The following is a 27,414-nucleotide window of genomic DNA, read 5'->3' as shown; positions in this document are numbered from 1 at the left end:
GAACTCATTCTGCATCTTCAGACCAAGACGCAGGTGAGTGTTACGGAGACATGACCATTACTGAAATTCACTCAAAGAATGGGTCTAGACACCCACTTTCTCTACAGTGTAATTTATATATATATTTGAAAAAAAAAAAAGATGCTGAGAACAGCATACAGTGGATTACAACCAATTACTGTAGAGAAAGCAAAAAACAGGGAGACTTTTTACTTAAATCTCATTAAACCTTTTTGAATCTATTGATGTCACAACAGTGCTTTGTAATGGAGTCATACAATGAGATGAAAAAAAAAGAGAGCATCAGCATTGTCTCTACCTATTTCACTTCAGTTCACTAAAACAGTGTCTAGGGCCAGAAGCATATTTATGAGATAAACACAGTTGCACAATGTGGAAATAAAGGATTCAGAATTAAATGGTCATTCAGTTGGGTAAAATAAATACAAGTGTTTACATCAGTATAAAGCTGCTCCCTAAGGAGTCTATTTTTGCAAAACATCAGACTTGATGAAATCTGAATACTTGAAAGATTAAATATCGTTATCTAGCTTCAGTCACCTAAACTGTTTACACAGACTTAGAGGTATGAAAGAGAGGCTAGTACCTGGTTTTGGTATGTCTTTGCCTGTCAGAACAGCAGAATAGCTCAATACATGGAGACGCTAAGATGAGAGATTGTAACTGATATGCATCAAGTCATCTACAAGATAAATTATATGTAATACGTATACAAAATCTGTTTCCATTTGGAAATATGAAGAGAAATCAACATGAAAATCAACCTGACAATTTTGCATGATTAGAAAAGTGATATTCAAGTCATTATCTCTGCAATCAGATAAAAAGTTTTCAAAACCAAATTGTTCCCATTTGTGGTCTCTTGGTCATAGCCTGTCTAGACTATTCTAATAATTCATTCAGCTTAGATTAAATGTTTGCACCATTGGCACTGTAAACGAAGGGTAAAAAATGGTTTTGAGACCGCCACCTTTCACAATCTTCCAAGAACTCAGCTTTGCTACAAGGACAGGGAAGCATTCTTCAGAAGTCAGTTTACTTAATCATTTGTATTTGAGGCACAGGCTTTCCTCACCACTGAGATAAGCAGTTTCTACTTTTATGCAATGAAAATTTTCTCTCCAGCACAAAGTTACTCAGACAAAATGCACAAAGAGCATTGCTTCAAATATCTTGGACTTGAAAACAAAATCTCCCAATTGCTTTTGTTTCTGAAATGCTTTTAAATCACACCACACACCAGTAGCTTCTGATCCTAACTTGGATGAAGTGAATACCATTTTTTTTGTGGCCTGCATAGATTGATTTTTTTTTTTTAATGTGGAAAACAGTAAAAGAGACAGTAAGAATAATTCTTTGAAAGATCAAGTTTGTTTAGAAATCATAGTTGGCTTTTTCCTGAGTATATTATCAATTATTTGTTTAAAAAAAAAAAAAACACACACAAGTCTTCTATTTTACAATTGTTTCAGAGGAAGGAAAGAATGAAACTTATCAGACATGATTAAATTTAAGACCACATAACCATAAACTTCTCCAAAAAGGATTTCATTGTAATAATTACTGTATATGAATGATAAAGACAAAAGAGATCACTGAATATATGAATAAAAACAAACATTATTAATGTATCTTACATCTAAATATACAAACAACAATGCATAAAATCTATTTATAAATATATTTACATATTTGCTTAAAATTGCATTTATATGCATAACCTTTTTATACATAACTTTTTTTTTTTTTTTTTAAATATGCATACAGCGTCAGCTACCTACTTCATTAGTTACAAGAATAAAACCAGAGCTGATGGTGATGGCAGGGACTGATGATCAAGAAGCAGGGGGATAAGCCCTCTAGAGAAGCAAATTTTTCAGAAACTGTTTCAAAAACTTCTGGCTGACCAAAGGTAGAAAGGAAAGAGATGAGTTTCAGCTAACACTTCATTTTTTCCTCACTTTCTTACCCAGGTACACAGAGTTTATCTTCCCTTGCCTTTTGAATTGGCCAGGTCTCTTTAGTTCTATAAACTTTCTCTTGGTAGATAGACCTCTCTAGGTGTGACCAAGCAACTAATCATCTGCTCTTGGAGCAAATAAACAGTTCCCCTAACAAATATCACAGTAGCAGACGCCTTATAGCCTACCCTGTTCTTGTTTGCTTTCTGTAGTCTGTAGACTACTACAAAGGTAAATTAAATTAAAAAAAAAAAAAAAGAAAGAAAATAAGGAAGCGTAGAAATAAGAAATAAGTGTAGATCAGAGAAATGCATGTAGTTTGTGAATTACAGAGTGATAAAGATGGGGGCAAGAATTCAAGTCCGCGGATCAAAGCTTACTCTTATTGTTTGTTTATATATATTGTTTGTTTATAAAAGTCTAGTATTGAGCTTTATTTTCAACATAGTCTAATAATGAAATGTCTGGAAGCACTGGAAGTACCCAAGCAGTTACTTTTTCCAATCTGGTCCTGAACTCAAGCCTGTCCTAGTCCTTTGGGTGCAAAGCTGATGTGGGACTGTGATTAAGACTTAGATTGCCAAACTTATTGTTTTAACTTCTGCAGTAGAACCACGGGTTTATAAAGAAAAATGGTGAAATTAGTATTTTGCATATAATTTAATATGCTGTGATACAGAATGTTCGAAGATACACAGAATATGAAATGAGTACCTGTTTTCTTACATGTACACACACACAATCACTCCTATTTAGGATTACCCTAGTTATGTTAAAATTAAAACATGGAACTCTAACAAAAACGTCAGAAAAACATGTGAAGCACTACAAAAGCTGTAATGTGTTAAACTTTCTAGCCACAGACAAACTAAATGTGTTACTGAAAATTGCAGCATTTGTCTTTCCATCTTTCATGATCAAAGCTGTGATTTTCTCAGCGTGTTCAGTAGCAAATTGCACTGTTTTGAAACTAATAAAGTCAGTAACACTTTGCTGTCTTTGGTATTACAGAAAGAATACTAAAAATACTAACAATAAGTAAATTCGGAGACATCTGTCCAAATGCAAGCAATTTCTGCCATTATATTTGCCATTTTTAGTGAGAAGGCTTAATCTTTAGAAGTTTTGAATAATGTGGATTTTGTATCTGCAGATTTCAAAGAATAAGATATGCCTAATTAAGCGTATGATAAACAGCATTTCCATCTGCTTCAGCCAAGAGTAGAATTATATACATTTCTAATATGAACAATTGACCAAGAATGTAGTATTTCACCTAACTTGAGAAATAAACACAGTATCCTCCCCTGTACCCTAAACTAACCTATTTCTAATCATACATATAACTTTGAAGAACATCAGTTAAAAATAATCTTCACATATAAGCTGTCACATATCTAGAGAGAAAAATCAGTGCAAGCATATTTTAAGTACCTGCTGATTTACAGTGCATGTAATTTCTGTAACAATAAATATAATAAAATAATAAAAAATAATAAATATAATAATGTGTATGAAAAAAATAATAATGTTAAATAATGTGTAGTGGATTAGAGAAAACAAACACAAAAACCGATCCATTAGACCATAAAACTTAGTTGAATGGTGAATTTCTGTATAAACACCTACAGAAATATTTTTTGGTTTGCTTGAAGCCAACAGAACATTTTCGGTCACTGAATAGAAACTGCTGAGTGAGCTGATGAGGCTTTGCTCATTATCCTTACTATAAGGAAGTGACATTGGACAAAATTCATACACAGCAGTAAATGGAGAGTACATCTGTTTATCCAGCTGAAGTGCTCTGTTATGTCTGAAACTTCCTGTGGAGTTACTCTTTTAGCCAAATAGTTGCAGTTTGTCACTGTTATGACATACTTTCCCTTCACCTTCTAGACCACCACTTCCTGAGATCCTCACAGAGTGCCACCTCTTTGGAAAGGACTTTTTGTTATAACTTTTGTTATACAAAACCTGTTTATCTCAACATACAGGTACTGGATCATGTACCTCTTCCTTCCCCTTATTCTGCCCTTAGAACAATTGCTTCAACCTAGCACCATAGCATTAATAACAGTGGCCTCCGAATCAGGTTGTCCAGATATTTTCAAACATGGGTACAGATATCATTATGATATCAATATAAACCACTTCTAAAATTACTCTTGTTTTTAAGCCTTCAAATCAACACACCTGCGTAACTTCTAGTCTTCCTTGGTTAAGTAACAATAAGAACATAATGCTCTATTATGTGGCCCAGCTGCACTCATGAGTGTAACAAATAACTGTAAGCTGGTTTACTAAGTGGAAAACCTGAACATTCCACCTTCTGGTTGTTAAGCAACATATCGATTCAGGAATAAATGCTGTTAAGAATAAACCGAAAAATAAAAAGAATTTCCAAGTTATCTCTGGTAAAAGTGACTCATCAACCCATAAAGCTAATTCTGTAAATATTTCCAGAGTCTTGAACTGAGAAACATATGAAAACAAAGCCTGTGTGGTATTTAAGCCGTAAAAGCTAATCTAGAACAGACATGAAAGCAAAGAATGTGATTTTTTTGAATGTACATTTATGTTAAACAGGAACACTGTTTTTATTTTCTTAAGACTAATAATAGCTGTGTATCTAAAAATGCAGAAAACAATAAAATGTGAAATTACTAGTTTAAAAGAATCCCACGATAATACTAAAATAGAAATTTTGCTAAAACTAATCAAGTTAAGAACAGCATTACGTCCACATTCTTGTTCCCTATGACATTTTAATTGATGTTTTATTCAATTTGCATATAAAAAAAGGTTTAAAATTCTTTTCAAAGGTATTCATTTAATAGGTATAAACTGTCATATTAATAAAAAAGCTGTTACTTCTTTGTATTAAAATGATTATGATGCAGGGCTCATTAGCATCATAATTGCCCTTAAAAAGGGACCATATAATGTAAACTAAATGTCCATTTTTAAATATGGAAAAGTAAAAGCTTCAACAATACACATCTTCAAAGATTTCTCTAAATCTTTTTTTTTTTTTTTTTGACAGAAGCAACCAGATGGAAAAGTTTATGTTTATATTCTGAATGCTTATTTCATTCTCAGCTTGTTGAAACTTTACCAGGAAAAGATTGACAACATCAGGAAAACGCGCTTTAGAAATTAAATGAATTGAAAAAAAGCATGAATGATATGATGGAATACAGAGTTACTTCTAGCATTTGCGGACAGGCTTGATAACATTGTAATAGCTCATTTTTATATCTGAATGAGACATAAGGTTGGAGCTATAGACAGCCCTCAAAACGTGTTGCAAAACATAGTCAGAACAAGGAAACTTTTGGAAAATACTGTCAGAAAGAAGGTAAGTTGTATTCAAGAAGGCGGTTCATGCATTCTTATTTCCATGCCACAGTAGTATAAAAAGAAAGGGGTACTTCTAGGACAATGGAATATAACCATCAACCCTTCTATGTAGTAAATAAATACCTGATTGTCAGTAAATATAAATTAGTAAGAACTCCGGAAAGATTAAAAGCTTCCTGATTTGTTTCTATTAGATCCAATGATTGTGTTTATACTATCTATACATAAATAAATTAACTAAAAATCTGAAACCAAGTAGTATCTGAAGAGCTGTAGAAGAATTGCCCTCACCTAGCATTCTAAGAACCCAAACCAAACCATCCTTTTCTTCAGCTGTAGCCACTACTCAACTGTGTATATTTGCATGCTAAAACCAAAAGATTATATCAACATATAGTTTTTGTTCTACTCCAAAGCTTAATGTTTTTCACATAACAAATTTCAAACAGCAGTAGTTGAGTCAATGTAGTATTTCCTCAGTCAGACCTGTCTGAAGAAGACAGGAAAACAACCGTATTTTGCCCAAAATGCCAATTTGTCAGTTTGCCAGATTCATTTTTTTTGTGAACATGAATGCTTCAACAGAAAGCTGTGTGAAAATCTGAAGCCAGTTTCAAGTGTAAAACATATCACCACCTATTTTGGTTTTCTTTTTCCTCTCCTGCATACAACTTTCACAGCAAAAGAAACATACTGCAACTGTGCCTATCCACTACAATTATTTATTTTCCTTCCTATTTATATGGCAACAAAAACAACTCTTTGGCCACTGTCCTTTCTACAGCATGTCTACGTGCATCAAATTACCAAAGACCCCAGCCTTCAGCAACACTGAGCCAGTAATAAGAATTCAGTAAGAAATTTCCTAGCTTTTTCTGTCAGAATTCTAAGTATTCTGTGGTGATATTCAGACCATTCCCCATTCCTCAGAAGATTACACTTCCCCATGTGGTCAGAAATAAATTTCAGAACCTCTAGTAATCAAACTTTCATTTATTGATCTTCACAGGGAAGAAAAAAAGTCAGTACACCAAAGGTGTAAACCAGTCTTTCAGACTAGCGTACATGTGGGTTATGCCAGAAAAATCACCCAGCTCATTCTAGATCCTAGAAGGTTCCCTCCATTTGCTTTATCAGAATCACCTTAAACCAATACTCAAATAAAACTTTATCCAGTAACTAATACCTTTGTCTGTGTCAATTCACACTGGTATGGCATGACTCCTTGTCAAATTTTCAGTTAAAGTCACTGTTCTTGCAGCTGCTCTCTGCTGCCTCTAGTTTATCAAGGATTCATCTTTCTTTCTAACCAAGGAATAACAGTTTAAAATTTCTGTGTGAAAAAGCTCTTTTTTTTTGAAATGGACCACGTTCCTCTATTCTTTTTTTTTTTTTTTTTTAGCTGTACACTAGGAATAACACTATTTACTCAGATGCTACTCACATATTAAGATGAATTAGAGGCAATAGAAATTCTTCCCTACGTTGGTGTCACTGGCTTTACAGGTGCTCATTTTGCTGCTAAATACTGATGGTGAGGGCAGGATTTGCTTGCATATGTTATAAGGGAATCCCATTTATACCAATTTAGAGAGAATTTGCATCAGCTGGACATGGTAACTACAAAGACAGAAAGAGGAGATTTCCATTATAAACTGTTTGCCTTCTTATACTTGATCAACATTAGCAACAAAGTAAATAAATACAAGCATGAAGTTTGGTAATTTAATACAATAGGAAAAAAACAAACACAACAAAACCAAAACAAACAAACAAAAAAAAACACACTAAATTCACTGAACCACTGAAGCTGCTATTCCACTCAGGGCATGATTACACAATGATGACCAAGAAAGCAAAGCAATACTAAGCTATACAGAGACAAATATACAGAGTACCCGACAAATGGCCAGAAACCAGGCTGACATCAACTGTACAATTTCTCTACATAGCCTATAACAAGATAAACATACACTGTACCTTAAATATCCCTCAGAGCCTATGTTTTAACCTACCCAAACATTTCAGCTAAAATGAAATCATCAGCAAAACATTTAGCATCAAAAGCAAAGGTTTTTACCTCTACCTAACTTTCATCATCAGGTTTCCCACATTCTAACTTTCTAGCTTTTGATATTACTTCCCTATCCCTATTTATTTACTGAAATAGTTATTTATTTCTGATTTTTATTACCCTTCACAGCTTTCAGGCAAAGTACTGAGGTTTGCAAAGTGTTAGTTATTTTTACAGAACTGTATGTATAAGCACACACAAGTTAACATAAAACCACAGTGTTCTACCATTCTGGATTCCAAAAACCTGCCATTATTTCAAAACCAGGATTTTACACCCTTTTTTCCCACACAGAAAGTTTAATACATATAAGACTCATCAATGCTGACACATCTCAGCTTCGCTTACGCAACCAACTCTAGAAGACCATGCAGAAGAGGAAGTATGTGCCCAAATAATAGCAGAAAAATAGGAAAGTTATTTGGGCAAAGGATAAATAAATAATTTGCTGATAAGGTCACATTATTTCTTTACTTCCAAAAGCTTTTCTCACAATTTTTGAAATAATTTTTATTTGATTTTCAGAATTCTCCAACCAACACCTCTGTAGCTGAGACTCTTCATAAGGAAGATAGAAAGAAACCAAAGAAAAAATAAATTAAAATTTCATTTAAAAATTAAATGAAGATGTTTATATAAACTCTATATCAAAATTCAGCTATAAATAAGCTCTAAAATCATTGTGTGGCATCACATGCAATTGCTTTTGTTATTTGTTGGGTGCAATTGGCAATTCATGTCTCTTCTGATAACGGTATGCCACATAAATATTTAATGCCACAATAATTATGTAATACCTATTTGTCTGATAATGGTTGCCATGTATATAGGTACTATTTTCCTGCATGCTAGAAGCTAATTTGAACAACCCATCATGCCTTGATCAGCATAGGACATACATAGTTTTATACATATATATATATCTCCATATCATTCCTATCAAAACAGACAAGCTTAAATTAGCTAGACAGGCTCCTGAACAAAGCAGCAATGCATGACATTATTTTATATAAATGAGCACTCTGTTTTTGTCTAATGTTGCTCTTGAAAATATGTATTTCAATATCACAGAACTTTTGCAGTTAATACCTAACACATGAAGCAGGTGAATTCCCATTGAAAGATTTCATTATTTTCTTAATTTCTACTGAGAGTCACAGAGGTGCCCTTTTCTTTGTCTTTCACAAACAATTAACCTTTTGCCATGTATGCAATTGGCTGAGAGCAATCCTAAGAGGCTCAGAAAATAATTTACAGCAGAAACTGTACAAAGTTAATTAGTATTAGTCTAAGAAGGTTATTCATATATTATGAAACCCAGTAAGCGGTCAGGATGACCCTCGTGGAGCTTTAAGCTACAGATGAGTTTTGTTAACATCAGCTGCAGAATATTATTGCTAAAAACTCTCAAGTACTGTTACAGGTCTTGCAGCCATGGTCATTTCAAGTTGATGGTTGGACCAGATGATCTTGAAGGTCTCTTCCAACCTTAATGATTCTATGATTCTAAGTTTGAATGATACAATACACTTCTGAATGTAAGGGTAGGTACAAGCATGCAAAGTAAATTATTCTATTAGTCATTTCACTGGGGGAGGAGACACCAGAAATATTGTTGTTCTACTTTCTTCAATGAGAACTCTTAAATCTTAAATCCCTTTTTAACAGATCAGTTCACACAGTTTTTATGGATTCCTTCTGCCTGAAAGTAAATGCCCATTAGAATTACTTATCAGCATGTATGACTCCAAATGCAGGACCAAGGCATGGAGAACAAAGTCACTTGGAAGATCAGACAGCCAGAAAGGGAGCTCTCACTGTGCTTATTAAATCACCTCAAGCACACACCAGTAGATTTCCCAATATTGGTTGCCATTGAAAGTTAGATAGTTATTAACTGTTGTTCAATACTTCTGTTTGGTACCTATGGTAACTGTGAGTCTCAACAGTCGAATAGATGGAATCCCTTTCGAAGCCTGCATGAATACTTATTTAAATTTAACTAGCAATCCTATGTATAATATACACTTATATATGACATCTGGGGACATAAATGTGTAAGTTGCTGACTACTTAGCAGCAACTGGGAAATCCAACCCCAGTGGCTCAACACCTTACTGGGCTCCAGCCAGGCCATGACATCCCAAAAAGAAGGACTTTTTTTAGAGGGTGACCTGTCACAAGAGACCTTTGAACCTCTTTTAGCATAATGTGGAGCCACTTGGCTCTCACAGATGGGTACAGTTTCTCTGGAAGGGCTAAGAGATGAGCTGCTTCCCCAGAAAGTATCAGACAGGGCTGCGCCCAGTCTGGCATTCAGTCACAGCCATGGCAGGTCCACACACAGGTCTGAGCTGCTGAACATTGTAAAGGCACCTACTCTGCCCCAGGACTGCAGTGCAGGGCATTCATTTCTCAAATCCTCATTTCTGAGGGTATTAAAAAAAAAAAAAAAAAAGAAGAAAAGTGCCATCTGTGTAGGCTGCTCCACTCCCAGTGTGTAGGGGTGGCAGCAGACCGTGGGGGCCTAAGTGGCATAGAAAGGCATTTCTCCACAGTGGCAAACGCAGGAGGCCCAGACAGGCCTGCGTGGACACCAGCTGCCTGGGCCAACTAGCTAGGCCTGGAAGCAGCCCCCAGGTGGCCAAGAGAGCCTTGCCAGCAGGACACCAAGGAGGCTTTGCTGCAGGCAGACATTTGAGAGCAGGGGTCTCCCCAAGCCCCTGAGAGAAGAATGAGTTCAGGGGCTGATGCTGGCTGATATAAAGCTTAAGATAAGGAAAATGTCTGAAGGCTAAAAGGCCTTAGAGTGAGAGTAGTGTGGAAACACTAGGTCAATAATAATAAAAGTTACAACTCATCACCACAGGTTGTATAAAATACACTTATATATGACATCTGGGGACATAACTGTGTAAGTTGCTGACTACTTAGCAGCAACTGGGAAATCCAACCCCAGTGGCTCAACACCTTACTGGGCTCCATCCAGGCCATGACATCCCCAAAAGAGGGACTTTTTTTAGTGGGTGACTTGTCACAAGAGACCTTTGAACCTCTTTTAGCATAATGTGGAGCCACTTGGCTCTCACAGATGGGCACAGATTCTCTGGAAGGGCTGAGGGAGGAGCTGCTTCCCCAGGAAGTGTTAGACTGGGCTGTGCCCATTCAGGCATTCAGTCACAGCCATGGCAGGTCCACGCACAGGTCTGAGCTGCTAAACATTGTAAAGGCACCTACTCTGCCCCAGGACTGCAGTGCGGAGCGGTCATTTTTCAAATCCTCATTTCTGAGGGTATATTAAAAAAAAAAAAAAAAGTACCATCTGTGTAGGCTGCTCCACTCCCAGTGTGTAGGGGTGGCAGCAGACTGTGGGAGGGAGGCATTTCTCCACAGTGGCAAACGCAGGAGGCCCAGACAGGCCTGCGTGGACACCAGCTGCCTGGGCCGACCAGCTAGGCCTGGAAGCAGCCGCCAGGTGGCCAAGAGAGCCTTGCCAGCGGGACACCAAGGAGGCTTTGCTGCAGGCAGACATTTGAGAGCAGGGGTCTCCCCAGGCCCCTGAAAGGAAAATGAGTTCAGGGGCCGATGCTGGCTGATACAAAGCTTAAGATAAGGAAAATGTCTGAAGGCTAACTTAGCCCTTACAGTGAGAGTAGTGTGGAAACACTGGGTCAATAGTAATAAGGGTTACAACTCATCACCATAGTTTGTACAACAAAAGCAGATACCTGGCTGAAAAGACTTGTTCTTGGAAGGGGGATTTATTCAGCAAAGTTCTCTGGCCCCTACTGGAAACGAGGTCAGCCTGGGCAATCCCAATATCTCCCTTTTGGCTTTATAATCCATCAGTCTACAAAGTCTAATTAAACTTAAACGTGTGATGAAGTGAATATGGGCAGCTGGCCAAAACAGCTCTGCTCTGCAGAGAGCCATATGAATTAGTTATCTAGTGAACAATTTCTCATCGCTGATCAGAGTCTCTTAGAGTCTGTGTACAACTGACTTCATATCTTAAAATCATTTATATTATAGTTTAAATAATGTCTGCTATAAACATTGTCAAGCAGAGTTAGTATCTCTGTGGTTGTTCTTTAATGGAAAGTAAAAACGTGATCTCTGGTTACAGAAAAACTCAAAAAACCTGCCATATTAAAACACCGCTTTAGAGAAAGAATTAATCTCTTTTTAAAAATACTGAACCCTTGGAGATTTCTCTTCTAGGTCTCCTAAGGTTTTTAAAGTTTGAGTATAATAAGGAATTTTTATTTCTTTGCCGAGTTTCAAACCAAAGAGGAAAACGTGTTTTTGAAAATTAAACTCTGATTCCAGTGTAAGATTTAAAGTTCACTAAAGATAAACAAACAAACAAACAAACAAACAAAAAACATTTAAACAAAAAGACAATGTAAAGGAAGGAAAATCCAATATATATTAAAAAAAAAAAAAGACGACGACTAGTAGAAGAGATGAGCACAGAGCACGTGAAGGGAGAACTGAGGCTCAGAAAAAGTAGGAGACAAGCAGATAAATTAAGTGTTGCATATGCAGGCTACCTAGCAGTGTGTTGGAGGTATTTGTCTGCGTTTGGAATGGTATAATTTCTTATTTTGCTAGAAAACTGCTCACTTGCTGTTGACCTCTAGAAGAACATGAACATTTTAGCAACAAAAGTAAATGGTTCATCAATTTGAATTAGTTTAATGAACCCCCAAAATAACAACCAGCTCTGAACTCAGGATAATTAGGTATTTTTCTGGCTTCAGATGGTAGTTTCTTTTGTGAAGCCAATTTTGATACAATGAGCCAGCATACCAATGGCAGAGACAGGCTGGTTGCAAAAATTATATTCACAAATAACATGTTGGATGTATTAAAAGATATCTGTTCAGATTTCATAATAAATGATTTGAGGACCAATTAACGGTCTGCTGAAAGTCATTATAAGTTGTCCTGTGGATTTGAGTGAGTTTGGCTCCAGTCCTAAGGCTCCACCACTTACTGTTGTGCTTGGACCTACCATGTCCTGGCTTAGCCCTGTGAAGTAAATGAGACTTTGCATATGCCAATACATTTTAAGATGAAGTATTAGCACCTAATTTATGTGTCTTATTGATTGATATATGTGCTGTTTGACACCTGCCTGGTTTGTCTGCTGTTCTAAGCAATACATCACTGCAGATAGGTTCACAACTAACAGAAATACTAGCATTATGGCTGAGTGTGTCATGTATCCACCTAGGGATTTATCAGGGTTTTTAAGCTTCCTTATGTTTAATGTTTGTTTTTTAACAATCCATTATACATTTATTTTACCTCCAAGCAAATATATGGTAAGCTTACATTTTTTTTTTACATAGTAGTACAAGAAAAAATATTATTTGTTGATGTTAAAAAGTCTCGTGAGGAAATTACCATGCATTATTTCCTGGCAAAGCCATGCTACTACTCTATCCAGACTGCATTGCTAATACATAGGAAATCCTTGCAAAGTCAATGCAAATATTTTAAAATATTTATAAAAATACTCAGACATGCTACAGATTGTGTTGTTCCACCACATTCCATCTTTCAATCCCTTCAGATCCAGTGGAATCATATGCAAGGAAAGTATGTGGCAGGCTGTCTAAATTACCTGTCAGAAAGAGGAAAGACGACATTACAGAAAGAGCAAAAGAGATGACAGGACATGACTGGGGTGTGTACTGTAGTTCTCAGAAGAAGATTGAGGCCAACTGCAGAAGTAATGATCTGAATTAAATGTACATTAATGTCATGAAGAACTCTGTCTCCTTATCTGCTTAAATCACGCAACAAAGTTAACAATACAGAAGATTTGTTTGGGAGGAAGTAAGCTAAAAATTGAGAACCACAGAAACTAGAGTGTAATTCTAATAGGTTGAGTAATGCTAAAAAGATAAACATGAAATTTTCTTCTGCTTACTTTTAAGCATCTTTCAAAACAGATTTGATCACAAATACTTTCTATCATCCATTCAGACAAATACATTCTTGTGCATTGTGTTTTATGGACACAGTTAGGACACACTAAGTGGGGCAAAATGTACATACTTTAAGCATATTATTACAGAAAAGATTCTGCAGAAACAGTGGAAAAGAAAGTGCAGTTAGTATTAGGTACATATTCAGACATGTGAACCCTGAGGGAACCTACAAATTTACTAGATCTTTGTAGAAGCCCCTTCAAATTTCTATTTCATCCTGCCTGAGCAAGCTCTCATCAAGACAGACTTTGGGTTGGAGTATCATTTTCCACCAGTTGTAGTGAATTCCCTAGAACCTGTTAGCTTTAAGGAAATTAAGTATTTTAAAAGCTACACTGTGCTTCATGTTTTACTATTAATTGAAATCTGTGAACTCATTTCACATTTCCTATTTATGGCAACACAAGTTTTTTTTTTCCCCACTTATTATGTAACTTCACTGTTTCCTAACTGCCTTACCATACAGTGGTTTTTTTCTATTTTACCAGCGCCCAAGTCAAGTTGAACTTAATCTTAGCATGTAATAGAAATGAAATTCATTTTAGTATCTTTGAAAGTAATAAAAGCACCTGGATCACATACCAAAACAAAGCACCAAGATTTCAATTCATAACAATGTGCAGATAACGTAATGCCATGCAAAAGGTTATATGCAGAATGTGAGATGCTATTTAAGCGAGCAAATACTTCCTTGCTCTTTATTTATTGTAAGAGTTCCCAAGTAGGTCCTTATGTTCTGAAGTACTGCAAGAGAGCAGGTTGGTCCAACTTGTTCAAAGAATTGGAGCATGCACACTTGATGTTTGACAGTATTTGTAACTCTCTGGTATTCTCCCTCCATCCATCATTATCATCAGTCCATTGCCTCCCCCCAATGTGAAAGAATACATCTCTTGTCTGTTTGCCAAGAAAAAGTCACTGTATGATGTGTTTGGAGTGATTTATGAGTTAAAAAGGAAAATAGAGGAACTGAATAATCAAACACACATACACATAGCAATATCATTTAATCAATTGCATTATCCACTTTTATGATACACTTGTGAATTATGTTCTTTCTGCATTTATAATTGGAAGGTAGAACAGATGGTGAAAGCTTAGTTTACAGAGCTTAGATAAAGTTTTAAAATAACCAAAGCTGCCAAGTGATCATTCACTGTAACAGGATATATTTTTTATTAATCTCTGTTTTTGCCATGGTCTAATACACTAGATGGTAATGAAACTGTAAAAACATTACTCTCCAGGGTCTTGCTCTACCAGAGTTCTTTGTAATGGAATGTGAACATGGAATGGAAGATTGGGGGTGGCTCCACGGTACATTGTCATCTCTCATTTAAGAGTACTCTAAGGAATCATCACTCTGAATAATCAAGAGGATCATCTCTGAGAAAAAGCCAGCACTGCTTTTAGAGAAAAGAAAAAGATATTCCAATATATAAGTATATAATCAGTAATAATGGTGTAGGCATGTTCAATGCTCAAATAGAGACATTTGGCAGAATAGGGCAAAAGAAGAGCGGTGTAAAATGAACTGTAAACATCCAGTTCTTTAGTGGCTGGAATGACTAAGGGCAGAGTGTACTGCTAGCTCATCTTTCTGTAACCCTGATCATATTTACTTCTCTTGAACAGAATATCCCATATGTTGTGAAACACAAATATCAAGATTGAAAATACATTCTTAAAGCAAAACAACATTCTGGCAATTGTTTATGTGGAGTTTTTTTGTTTTGTTTTTCTTATTTATGCATTTTTGCTAAAACAGCAGTATCAAATTGAATCGTTTTAACTTATTTTCTCTTTTTGGCTGCTCTTCACTAGCTTCGATTGGAAAGCTTTAGTTTGGGGGCTTGTTTATATCAGAAAGCATTTGTAAAACAAGTTTGACGTGAAATCAAAGTATATCACCTCTTTTTTATTGGTTTCATTTAAAAACAAACCTGTGCTTCTGTACATTTGTCTTTTTGTGTTTGAGTGTTATACACTTCCAAAATGGGTTAAAGCAGAATACTTTCTTTGTTAGGAATAAGTGGGTCCAATGAGGAATCCATGTGAAATAGCTGCATGGGATGTTTCTTCACATACAGAATGCCTTGGACAACTCCTGGCTGCTTGGAAAAGCATCTCATAGGAAGCAGAATCTCTGCAAACTCGTCCATTCCCATACAGAGCAGTGAAACATTGATGGACACACGTCTTGCTGGAGGAGTAAACAGCAGTTCGTTTACTGGCTTGCTTTTAGGTCAGGATGGAGATGGTTGACCTTGACAAAGATGCAACCACACTCTTGGAAAGTTCATCTATCAGTGCTGATGCTGACTACCTGATCAATGTGCTGGTCCAAGCTGGTGGGGGATGGTGGGAGGGAGGATATGTACTGATTTTCAAGAATTATTAGCTTCCAAGCCAAAAAGTTTACCAAAACAAAACCATGCTTATTTAACTCCAATGGCATGTCTGGGAAAAAAAAAAAAAAAAAAAAAATTCCCTTACAAACACTTTAGAAAGCACCCAATCGATGTCTTAAAAAACCATGAAAACTAACACAATACACTTGGGTGAATCCTCTTTTAAAATAAAGTTCATTATATCTTTCCATTGACTATAGAACTGAGAAAGCAGCACATTTGGAACAGTAATACTTGCTAGCTTGTACTACTTATTGTACAAAACTAGAAAGGTTATTTCAATGTTTGTTTAAATATTTACAAAGATGTCTCATTTATGCAGCTGGCAATGATTTTCTTTTTGCTGTTTTGTGACCAGAAAAAAAAAAAAGCCAAAAAACAGCAGATGCTGATTCTGTCAGTTTTGTTATTTTTAGGTTTATACTAATGATGCATTCATTTTAATGCTCCTTGGTGCAGTCTAAGTGCAGTCTGTAAGAAGGCTAAGAAGTAACCAGCCCTATTATTTTTTTTGTTAATTTTACTGAAACTACGATGTGGTGGTTGTTCACTAAGAGCCCAGTAGTTTCATAGCTGAGAATAATCCAACGTCTTTCCAGGCTGTAACATTTCTTATACCTTTTAAACCACATGCCTTGTCAACAATCTAACATATATCTTGATGCCATGTCCTCAACATGTTTCTCACACTTGTATTTCTCATGTGATAGGAATGGTGAAATGACAGATGGTCCAGGTATTCTTAAAAAGCAATCTTCTTTTATAAAGGTTTTAAATGCTAACAAGCATTAACTGAAACATTCTTATTGCCATTCTTGTTATGAGTGCTGTATATTGAAGACGCAGCTGGTAGCTATCCTATACTCTATTATCTAAATATCAATCAAAGAAAGCTGCCCACTGATGGATGAAAAATAATTCCTTAACCCATTACTAGAAATCTAGATTGTTAATTTCACAGACCAAACACAATTAAAACCCTTTGAAATTGCCGAACTAAATTATCTCTATCAATAAGAATATTTCTTCAGGAAGACCAGACAGCAACTGTGGGAGGAAATAAAGTTGTGTCTGGGGCAAGGATGCAGAGGATGAACAAATGCTGCAGGAAATCACTGACTTATTCAAGAACTCTTTAAACTTGATAGGATCGTTCCAGTTCCTTCTACCCTAACTGTGTACATCAATTTATTTGTATCCTTTGTATTCCTGATCCAAGAATGAATTAAAAATCAGTAGAAATAGTTAAGTGGTTATGATTAGTTGTCAGAAAGAACTCCAAAATAGCTAGAATAGATCATGTACCTGCCAAAAAATGAACTAAAAGTACCATTTTTCAGTATTCTGTGGAAAACTCCAAATTTGTGTAACTTCAAATTCATGGAATTTGTGATAGAAATGGCAAGTATAATAATACATTGACAAAGAGACTCTGGAAAAAAAATTCTAGAACTGTGAAATGAGAAAGTCATAAATCTAGTATAGTCAAACATATCTTGGGCAAATATTTTGAGTAAACTCTCCTAAGAGCTGTTGTACAGATTTTTGAAAACTTTTCTTTAACTATTGTTCAAAAGATCATTCTTTCTTTTTTTTGACACCTTCACCTGCAAAAGCAATGTTCTGTTTGTTCTGTAAGTCTGAACATTCTTAAATAAAAATGCTAAATAGAGTTAAAGATCACAAAATCTTTTCTCTATCTGGGACCATTTTCATGTTTTATTAAAAACCTTGCTGTGGATCAGAAAGAGAAACAAAAGCTGTTTACCACTGGTAATGGGACTTCCAAGAATCTTGCAGTCATCCATTTCTAATCCTGATAGTCCACAAGCTTTTAGTCTTCAAGGTTGTCTCAGACCTTAAAACCACTTCAAGTTTAAATATTCACTGTTCAATCAGTTCTCATCCCAGAGGATATGGATCATGAGCATACAGCATGGATGAAGTTCGTTTCATTGCTTGGATATCTTTCTCATGTGGATGACCTGATTTTTTGAGAGTGAGAAGTAGATATTTGTCTCTCAGAAAATTTTGGTGTAGGATTTAATTCATGGCAATTCAGTTGTCTGAGACATGATTCACTGAGACCGCTCATATTTTTAGAATAATTTATTAATTAGTATTCTCCACATGTGATGGTCACACAAAATCCCGGTTAAGAGTTCCATCCTGCCTTCCATAAGTTGCAGCTAGTTACCTCTCAGGAGGCCTTACTACAGGAACAAAACAGATACTTCAGGATTAAAGAAAAAAATAAATAAAAAAAAAAAAGCTAAAAAGGTTATTGCTTGCTCTTTGATCGTTTAACCCAATGAAAATCTTAGGGAACAAATCTCTCAATCTTGCAGTAAAAGGAAGGGAGAATTTGGAACTTTTCACAAGGGCAACCATTGGCTTTTAGGTCCTACCATAGTTGTTATGGAGCACAGATAGAAAAGTCCTTTGAAACAGCAAATATGACAGATTTTAAGTACTCAAAAGCTGTGCAACAGAGGTGCCTCTTGGAACTAAAATCTCTTCTACTGACCTTAGTAGAATTTACCTAACAGAGAAATCAGTTATGCATTTTTTAAGTTCTAATTTGTAGTTATAATGTCAGTGAACAAAAATGTCATCATCAACATCATTTCAAACATTTTCAAAATAATAGCTTCCTAGACAAAGTCTCAGTTAAATGTTACAGATAATATTTAGCCCAGCCAGGATTAATATTTTCTTGGTGTTGCCTAATGTGTCAATGACAGGACTAACTTTCAAGACTTTTTCTCTGCTTTGCTGCCAGGTACCTTGAGCAACAGGTTATATTGCTTTGGCTCAATTTCTTAATCTATGCAATGAAAATAATCATACCAGTCTACACTGTAATGAGGTATATAATGAAGTATCAGTCAGCTTTGAGATGTCACGTTATCTTATAATGCCCTGGAGAATAGTCCACTTGTTTAATGAGTTGAATTTTGATAAGTGTCATTTTAAAGTTTCACATATTGCTACAAATGAAATGTTTAAAAGTACACAGCACCTAACCTCAAGACACATATCAACAAGAAGCTTAGTTTGATCACATCATTATGAAATACATATAACTGATGGAACAACAGAGGAGATTGAAGGACAAGAGTATTGAGGGATGAAGGATGAGGGCTACTGACACAGGAGAAACAGAAAGCTCCTAGTAATGGGCCAAGGGACAAAAAAAATGTAGAAGAGAAGATAAAGAAAAAAAAGAAAGAAAGAAATCTGGAACATAGAAGGAGAGAGCAGCAGAACCATTAGGAACACAAAACTATCACGATAGTAAAGCCTTCAAATAGGTGAAACAGAGACCAACAACACAGAACAAGGAGCTGGTTAGTGTAAACCATTAAAAAAGATCTAATGGCTGATAAGACCACAAAGGTTTTTAGGGAGTCATTAAGGAGCAGGCAAAAGCAACAGTATTAGTATGAGAATACAGGAGACAGGCCTGGGGGAGAGTGGCTCAAAAGCTGTGCAGAGGAAAAGGATCCGGCGGTGCTAATCGATGCTCACCTGAACATGAGCCAGCAGTATACCGAGGTGGCCAAGAAGGCCAACGGCATCCTGGAATATCAGGAATATCAGGAATAACTATCAGGAATAGTGTAGCCAGCAGGACTAGGGAGGTGATCATCCCCCTGTACTCTGCTCTGGTGAGGCCTCAAGAACTGTGTTCAGCTTTGGGCCCCCTCACTACAAGAAGGACTTCGAGGCCCTGGATCATGTCCAGAGAAAGGCTATGAAGCTGGCGAAGGGCCTGGAACACAAGTCCTGTGAGGAGCAGCTGAGGGAACTGGGGTTGTTTAGTCTGGAGAAGAGGAGGCTCAGGGGAAACCTTATTGCTCTCTACAACTACCTGAAAGGAAGCTGTGGGGAGCTGGGGGTCAGCCTCTTCTCACAGGTAGCTAGTGATAGGACTAGAGGGAATGGCCTCAGGTTGCGTCAGGGGAGGTTTAGGTTGGAAATGAGGAGACATTTCTTCTCAGAAAAAGCAGTCAGGCATTGGAACAGGTTGCCCGGGGAAGTGGTGGTGTCACCGTCCCTGGGGGTGTTCAAGGAAAAGTTGGACCTGGCGCTTTGGGACATGGTTTAGTGGGAGACATTGGTAGTAGGGTGATGGTTGGATCAGATGATCTTGAAGGTCTCTTCCAACTTAATGATTCTATGGTTCTAAGTGAAGAAACAGTACATTTTCCAATGTCACCCCTCTTTCTCTCAGCTTCCTTTTTTAAAAATTTTAAAATCTTTAATTCTTCTTCCCAGACCCCTGCTTCAGCCATTTTCAGGCAGACTTTTTGATCTCATTGGGAACTGCCTTCTGTCATCATCACAGCTTGCAATTCTCCTCCTTGCATTAGACCCCACTCCAGGATCATCAGAGCATATGGCACTGAAGAATATTTTGCAGGTTTTTGAGATACTACTGGGGACTATAAACAGCATCTAATCCACGAGCTGGCTGTCAATGAGTTCTAGCAATAAGGAAATGAAACAGATGCTTTGTATTACATACTACGTATTCATATTGCATTTGTATTTTATTGCTTCTTTGAAAATGCCAGTGTATAAGAAAATGAAATGAGAATGACCTGACCATGTGTATAATTGATAAATGAGTAGTAAGAAGAAGAAAATAAGCACAGTGAAAACAAGAGCAGGTATCTAAGTTACAGTAGGGCCAAAAACACATCTAGTGGACAACAGCTGAAAATGGCAGTTTACCATACTGCAAGATCTGTCTTTATTAGAAACACAATCTACTTGATAGTTAAAGCCGTAAACCATAGTATTTCCCAATGACAAATTAAAATGCCAAATAGCTCATAGTATTGTAAATTTAACCACTGGTTATATGAAATGCAGTTAGAATTTGTATTTAATATTCTTAGCACAGTAGCACAATTTCTCCAGAATGCTGTGGTGGTAAATAGGAACTGCTGTTCTGCTGTAACTGCTACTATTCAGTCTCTTAAACAGTTGAAAATAACATACTGTATTATTTATGTTATATTCTTAGCTTTAAAAGTTTTACAAACAAAAACTAATCATCCTGTTGTCTTTCACATTTTAAATATCCAACAGTCTATTAAAACCATGATCCTTAAAAAAAAAAAAAAACACTTTAAATTTTAAATGATACAAATCAAGATAGGTAGCAACCCTCATGACTTCAGTGTTTGCTGTTGGTGTGGTATCAAGAAACAGAACATGCTGCCACATCTGCTTAATAAAAAAAGCTCTTCACAGGCTTTAGAGAATCGGGTTTTATGCATACTATAAATAATGCAGCATTTCAACTGCAGAATATAACTACCGTGAAAGCTACAGAAAATGTTGCTCCATAACTAGAGGTAAATTGTGTAATGCTCATTAATTTCTCCGATCCCATTTTAACCACTATACCTCATATTTGCAATGGAAGCTTTCTATGAGCCTTAGATCTATTTTCATTTTGCTATATTACATTTTTATCTAAAAGAGATTCAGAAAAGAGGATTTTTGTGATCACACAGGGGGAGCTCAGCTATGAGACATAGCAATCTGCACCATATTTAAATCTCTCCTGCAATGGAAGAGAATTCCCTCACTGTCCTGTCTATTGCAACCCTGCCAAAAATACAGTCTGTTTACTTGGTGAACTGAAATCTGGAGAATCACAGCCACTGCTTTGATTCCTTTTGAGTCTTTAATTTACTTAGCATTTTTATTTCTATTTAACTTCATAGCAACTTGCTTTCTTCAGGCCTTATTTGCTAAAGATTTATTTTTAAAACTTACATTCCTCCAGCTTTTCTATGTCCATTTTCTGCTGTTGTCAGGCATATAAAATAACCATACATCTTGGCCTGTCAATGCCGGCACCTCTGCTACCTCCCAGGGGAGGGCATCTTCCTGTGAATCCTATTACTGACTCGCTCCCCAAATCCCCTTTGCTTCTTGGATTTCACTCCCTTGACTTCCCCTCCTACCCTCCCCCCACTTTCATCCTTCATTTTAAAGCCTGTCAAACAAGATTTCTGACAAATTCACAGCAATCGAATTCTGTTTTGCATTTCCACAGCCATCAACACATACTGTTCTACACACTCTTCCCTGTTTTCCTGCCAAATGTAAACACTTGTTTAAGAAGGTCCACAGATTCAGAGGGCAGCTTAATAGACGTAGTATAAAACCCACTGATCTTTATACCTGTTTTGTTTCCCCAAGCTAAAATACTGCAGTAATCATTTACAAAATATTGGAGACGATCTCTTTTTTTTTTTTTTTCAATATGTATATATACGCCTTTTTGTTTATTAGTCTATTTGGATTTTGTTTACTGCCATTTTGCTTTGGTTTGTTGTTATCACAATTGCTGAACTAAGAAATCTCGTGTATTGTGTAAGCTTTCAACTAATTGTCTTTGCCTCCAATGGCCGTATCTCCTTTAAATCTGCTATGAATTATTTCAGAATTATGTAACAGCAGATACAAAAATTTTTAAATTCTTCCAATTCTTTACACACTTCTTTGTCTTCTTTCAGTCATTACTGCACTGCAGGACTCTAATGAGCATATTTAAAGTACTGTAGTACTGTGGTTTTGTGTTTTTTTTTTTGTTTGTTTGTTTGTTTTTTTTCCCTACAGTGCCTATATTAGTCTTGTCTAGCTGCAATTTGGAGACTAGTGGTCAGTTTCTGACCTTGGCCAGTTTTGAGATTTTTTAATATCCTACAAAGCATAAGCTCAGCTCTGATGTCCCTCAGAGCACTCCAGTCTTGGCCCAGCACTGCTCCTAATCTACGTGCTGGCACTTAGAGGCCAAATTCTTTGGCAATGTCTGCGTGATCCTGCATGGATGCTGATACTCAATTACATCTTTCTTCAACACCTTCTGTCCGTCAGGCATTTTTATTGCCCTTACGTCATTTGTCTGATCTCCACTACCGGATGGGTTGTAACATTTTCCATCTAAATTCAACAACAACAAAAAGAGAGGGAAAAAATAGTAAAAAAAAAATAATAATAAACAAAAGCAGGCTGTTCTTACTGGCAAAGGTTGTTTGGCTGCTATATTTCTCTTTAGTACACAGCCATTCCTATGTCTAACATTCAGTCCAAATACGAGAGAGAGATGAGAGCTGCTAGTCTGGTGATTGATATTTAAGACTTATATCCATTCTATCAGCTTATCTTTATTTCATCTAAGAAAGATAGACCACTCATATTACCTCAATATTGATATCTCGGTCTGTGCTTTTATTTCTTCTAGCAAGATAGCCGTGAACCGGACCATATTTCCAAATCTATTTGTTGACAAATTGGAGTTTATCAAAAATGCTGTTGTCTGTGTCTGCTCTGGAATTTTCTAAACCATTTGTGTTCAACAGTAAAGTTTCTCACTGTTTGTACAGAAGAGGCCTGAAAAACTTCTTGGCCCCATTTTTTATTATTATTTTTTTTAATATCACAGAATAAACCACACATCCCAGAAAAGATTCACAGAAAGCAAAACTTTAAGCTGCAACAACAAAGAGAAGACATGTGGCTCAATTATGTCACAGATAATGGACTAAAAGTAGGTCTTTTTGTTGGAGCACTGGTAGCACAGCTGGGCAAACCAGATGTAGCAGAGTTTAGCCCATAGACAGATCCCTTTTAGTACTGTGAATATCAATCCATTAATTATATTTCTTACAGAATCACAGAATTGTAGAGATTGGAAGGGACCTCAAGAGATCATCGGGTGCAACCCCCCAAAGTAGCAAAGTTTGGAAGCAATCTAACATACAGTTTTTAAGAACTATTCACTGCATTTTCAGAATCTACTCTTTTATAAAGTACTTACAGTCAGAAAGGTTTTTCATCTTGTACTTGGGCAGTCAATTCCATTGCAGGTGACTAAACCTGCTGCCTGACTAGCACTCACAACTCATGATTGCGCAAGGATTTGTGAGACACTTCAATTGACATCCTTAAGGATAAAAATATCCCTCACATAATGAATGCATGGAATCAGGAGTACCAAAGTACAGCACTACAAAGATAGACAGCAAATGAGTTTGCTGTAAACAAATAGTTTAAAAATAAAGGAAAGGTTTCACAGACATTTCTGAAGTACTGCCGGTGCCACCCTTTTCTACAAGATATGGATGCAGAACAGTGATGTTCCCCAAGACTTTCACTTCTGCCTCAGCTCTCCCAATAAGTTGTAAAAAAAAATAAATAAAATTATTTGTCTAAGCACTTAAAATCAATTGAAAAAATGAATCTGAAAACAGGATACTCTGAATCAAGAGAAAAAAAATGACTGAAAGCATTAAATTTTACAGACTAGCATGGCCCATATAATTCTAAAACTACTGCCATTTTCCAAAAGCATTGCCTATGTTTTTATATTAGTACAGTACATTGGCGATATATGATATTATATTAATTTATTGATGCTATTTATCATTATTAAAGATACAATAGCTTTATCATTGATACAGATGAAAATAGGTGTGTCATAATCATGATTTTCATCCTATAAACCAGAAAATTCAGCCAGATCCAACAATATCAGAAATTGCAGTGTCATCACCACAATGAAAATTCATGCACAGGAACTTCTGCTGTAGAGGAGCATATTCATCTATGTCCATGCTATATTAAAGCAACTTATAACTGCAGATGATGATTACAGCAGTCTGTCAGTAACTGGCTTTAGCAAAAGCCATCTGGATGGGACATGGTGCAGTAATTTCCTCCACCATCTCAAAAATACTTGCAGCTGAGTTTTTCCTGTTTTCAACATAAGAATGTAGTTGAATGCCTCTAACACAATAGACTGTCAATGTCCAATTTATTTATTCCATACAGTATCTGAACATATTGCATACCACGTAAGCTCTGCAGTTTATATTTACCAACAGATGTTTTTCTTTCTGGAGCAGATGGTATATTGACTATACCGTGACATAACTCACATTTGCATTATCAGTCATGAATGTTAATACTTTCCATAAACTGAGTTTTGTGTTTTGCTAAGATATTTCTAATAGCCATAACATCTTTGTAAAAATTAGTTTGATAACAAAATTGATGAACTTTTTTTTTTTCTGTTGCAGAAGCACACCCAAGGGTAAGATTTATCAAAACAAAACAAAATAACAACAAAACTACAGCACAAGAATAAATAAGGGGCAGGAGATAACATTTTGTTATTTCCTTTGTTTGTCTGCTCATACTTGTTCTGTTTGTGGTTGTTAAAAATTCAATTTCAAAGTTGAAATTACGTAAAAAATTCTAATTTCTTAATTTATGAGCTAAGTAATATCTTTTCAGGAAGAAAACTTGATCAATTTACTTCATGAAGTCTTTACAGTCATAAATAAAGTGAAATAATTGTAAGTTGAACAAGATGATTGCCACATAAAGGTAGCAGCTTCACTATTCTTGGGCATGGTGATAGTCCTGCGAAATAATATATATGTATATAAATATATATGTGGGGAAGTATTCTCAATTTACATTTTTTTTGCAATTATTTTGGGAATAATGCCACTAAGACGTATCTGGAATGTCGTGATAAGTAACTTTCTAAAAGGGTCATGTCAAATAACATGCAGGTCCCAGAAGTATTCTGTTTTTATGGCATCTTAATGTGCCCTTGTGTACAAATTATTGAACAAATTTCTCTGTTGATACAGATCCAATGTCTTCTAAAGTAAATTTACCATTTTCTTGCTCTGTTATTTCAAAGTCATCCCAGACCTAATAGTTTTCAACAACTCCTAACTCTTGCTGATACTGTAGTTTAGGTGTTAGTATCAATACTTGGGGAGATTCTGGTGGAGAGTAGGGAGTCTTGTAACAGAGTTACATATAACAGTGATCCTTTTCAGATTGTAAATAGATTTCTGGCTATAGAAAATTGTTTTCTCTGCTTTTTTTCTTAGCAAATTCATGTGCATTTTAAATATATTTTAGTTCACAATATAAACAGTCAAGTTCACCTGTTGCAATATTAAACAAGCAAATAGCATTGACAGTTATTCATATGAAATTACAGAAATTACAAAATCTGGAAGGTGGATAACTTTGAAGAAAGCATTCCCCTTTCCTACCATAAAATAATTACCCATAATAGCGATTTGTCACAACTAGCCCGTGGAGATAGCTGTTTATCATATTATGAGATTTAATGTAATTTTTCTTTAACTCTGTTAATATAATGTAATTTACTTCAGCTCTCAGGTGGGCCTCAATTATTGTTTTACAAATATTACAACCGTATTTTAAAATTTGTATGTCATAATAGCTCATCTTCACTCATTTTCTCTATTTTTGCCTATTTGTCTGTGGCTGATTTGTCCCACTTTATACATCAAAGTTTGGTTTTGCAGGGTTTAGTCTGCCCCTACATTATTGGGCATGAGAAGTGCTTGCTTCCAGTGGGATTTGTCGCATCTCACTGTGGTTGCTTTGATTTCTCAGGGGCTGGAATCACTGCAATATTAAAGTCATCTTTGACAGCTTTGATTATTCTTCATACCTGTCCATCCCTCCCCTGTGTTAGAAGACTTTATTCTATGTTTAGTCTTCCTTCTTTTTAGTAGTTTGTAATTCTTGATTTGCTGATAATTTTGTATGATCATTAAACTTCAGTTCAAATGTTTCTTGGAGGCACTTTTTTATGTTTATTTGTGGTTTGTAGGCATTAAAGTATAGTCATTTATCACCTAGTCAGGATTGTCATAGCAGCCATCTGTCACTAACACAGCAGAGCAGCCCACTCATCTATGCTTTCATTCTCACTTGGGTGCTTTTGAAACTCTTTCCCTATATACACACATATACCAGAGTAGCTTGCAGCAGCATTTTTAAAATATCTATTTAATTAGGCCCCAGTTATTTGCATTGGACAGAAATTTCCTCAGTGATGCTCCTTATCCCTCTTTCTGGTTATATGCAGTCAAAGGGAACCTCTGGGTCCTTTGGGTGAGTAGGTGAAGAAGGGCATTATGAGTCCCCTTCAGCAAGGGGCAGGAGAAGGACAGGACCTGTTTTGTAGTTGCCAGTGGAGTTCATTATATATATGTCCTGCTCCCCTAATGAACTCAGGTCTAACTGAGGTCAAGTGGCAAGACAGAATGGGAAAGAAATGTCTGTATTCCCTCTGTAGTCCTGACATTTTGTCCAGTACAGTTAAATACTGATATTTGTGGTATAAGGATTCTTTTTTAGTATTGTTATCATGAAAGATTCAAACTACATCATCCATCATTTGTAAAGTGCCCTGCAGCAGCTACAGCCATGCAACTAGACCAGGTTTCCAGAGAAACTACTTCCCACTCACATACCACCAACAAATAATTTCTAGCAGCCTTTAACCCACTTAAAATTATAGTGTAAAGGTCAAAAGGCACAGGACAGTTTAAACCAACAACACAAGGATTTCAGGATCACTAGGAGCAGAAGATTCTAGCTACCCTGCTCAGCATTAATTTTGCTTTTATGTGCCTTGGAGGAATGCAAAAGCAGTGTTTCCTAGCCACTGCATAGTGAAGTGTGGGGTTCATAGAGTACAATTATGGAAGCCACAG

At 36.1% G+C, this 27,414-nt stretch overlaps 1 protein-coding gene across 2 annotated transcripts in view; it reads right to left on the bottom strand.

The window, feature by feature from the left end:
- Positions 1-10,464: 10,464 nt before the first annotated feature.
- DNTT (DNA nucleotidylexotransferase) overlaps positions 10,465-27,414 on the bottom strand; it is a 114,689-nt gene continuing 97,739 nt past the window's right edge. Inside the window, exon 12 of one of the 2 annotated variants that reach the window (XM_080596518.1) lies at positions 10,465-15,878. The gene's annotated coding sequence lies outside the window, so the exon portion shown is untranslated. The remainder of the gene's footprint in view (positions 15,879-27,414) is intronic. The other variant, XM_080596516.1, reaches the window with a different exon arrangement.

The sequence above is a fragment of the Anser brachyrhynchus genome, assembly GCF_964034855.1.
Source record: "Anser brachyrhynchus genome assembly, chromosome: 6".
Taxonomy (NCBI): Eukaryota; Metazoa; Chordata; class Aves; order Anseriformes; family Anatidae; genus Anser; species Anser brachyrhynchus.
The sequence above is the reverse complement of the archived record's forward strand: the minus strand, read 5'-3'. Positions and strand labels throughout refer to the sequence as shown.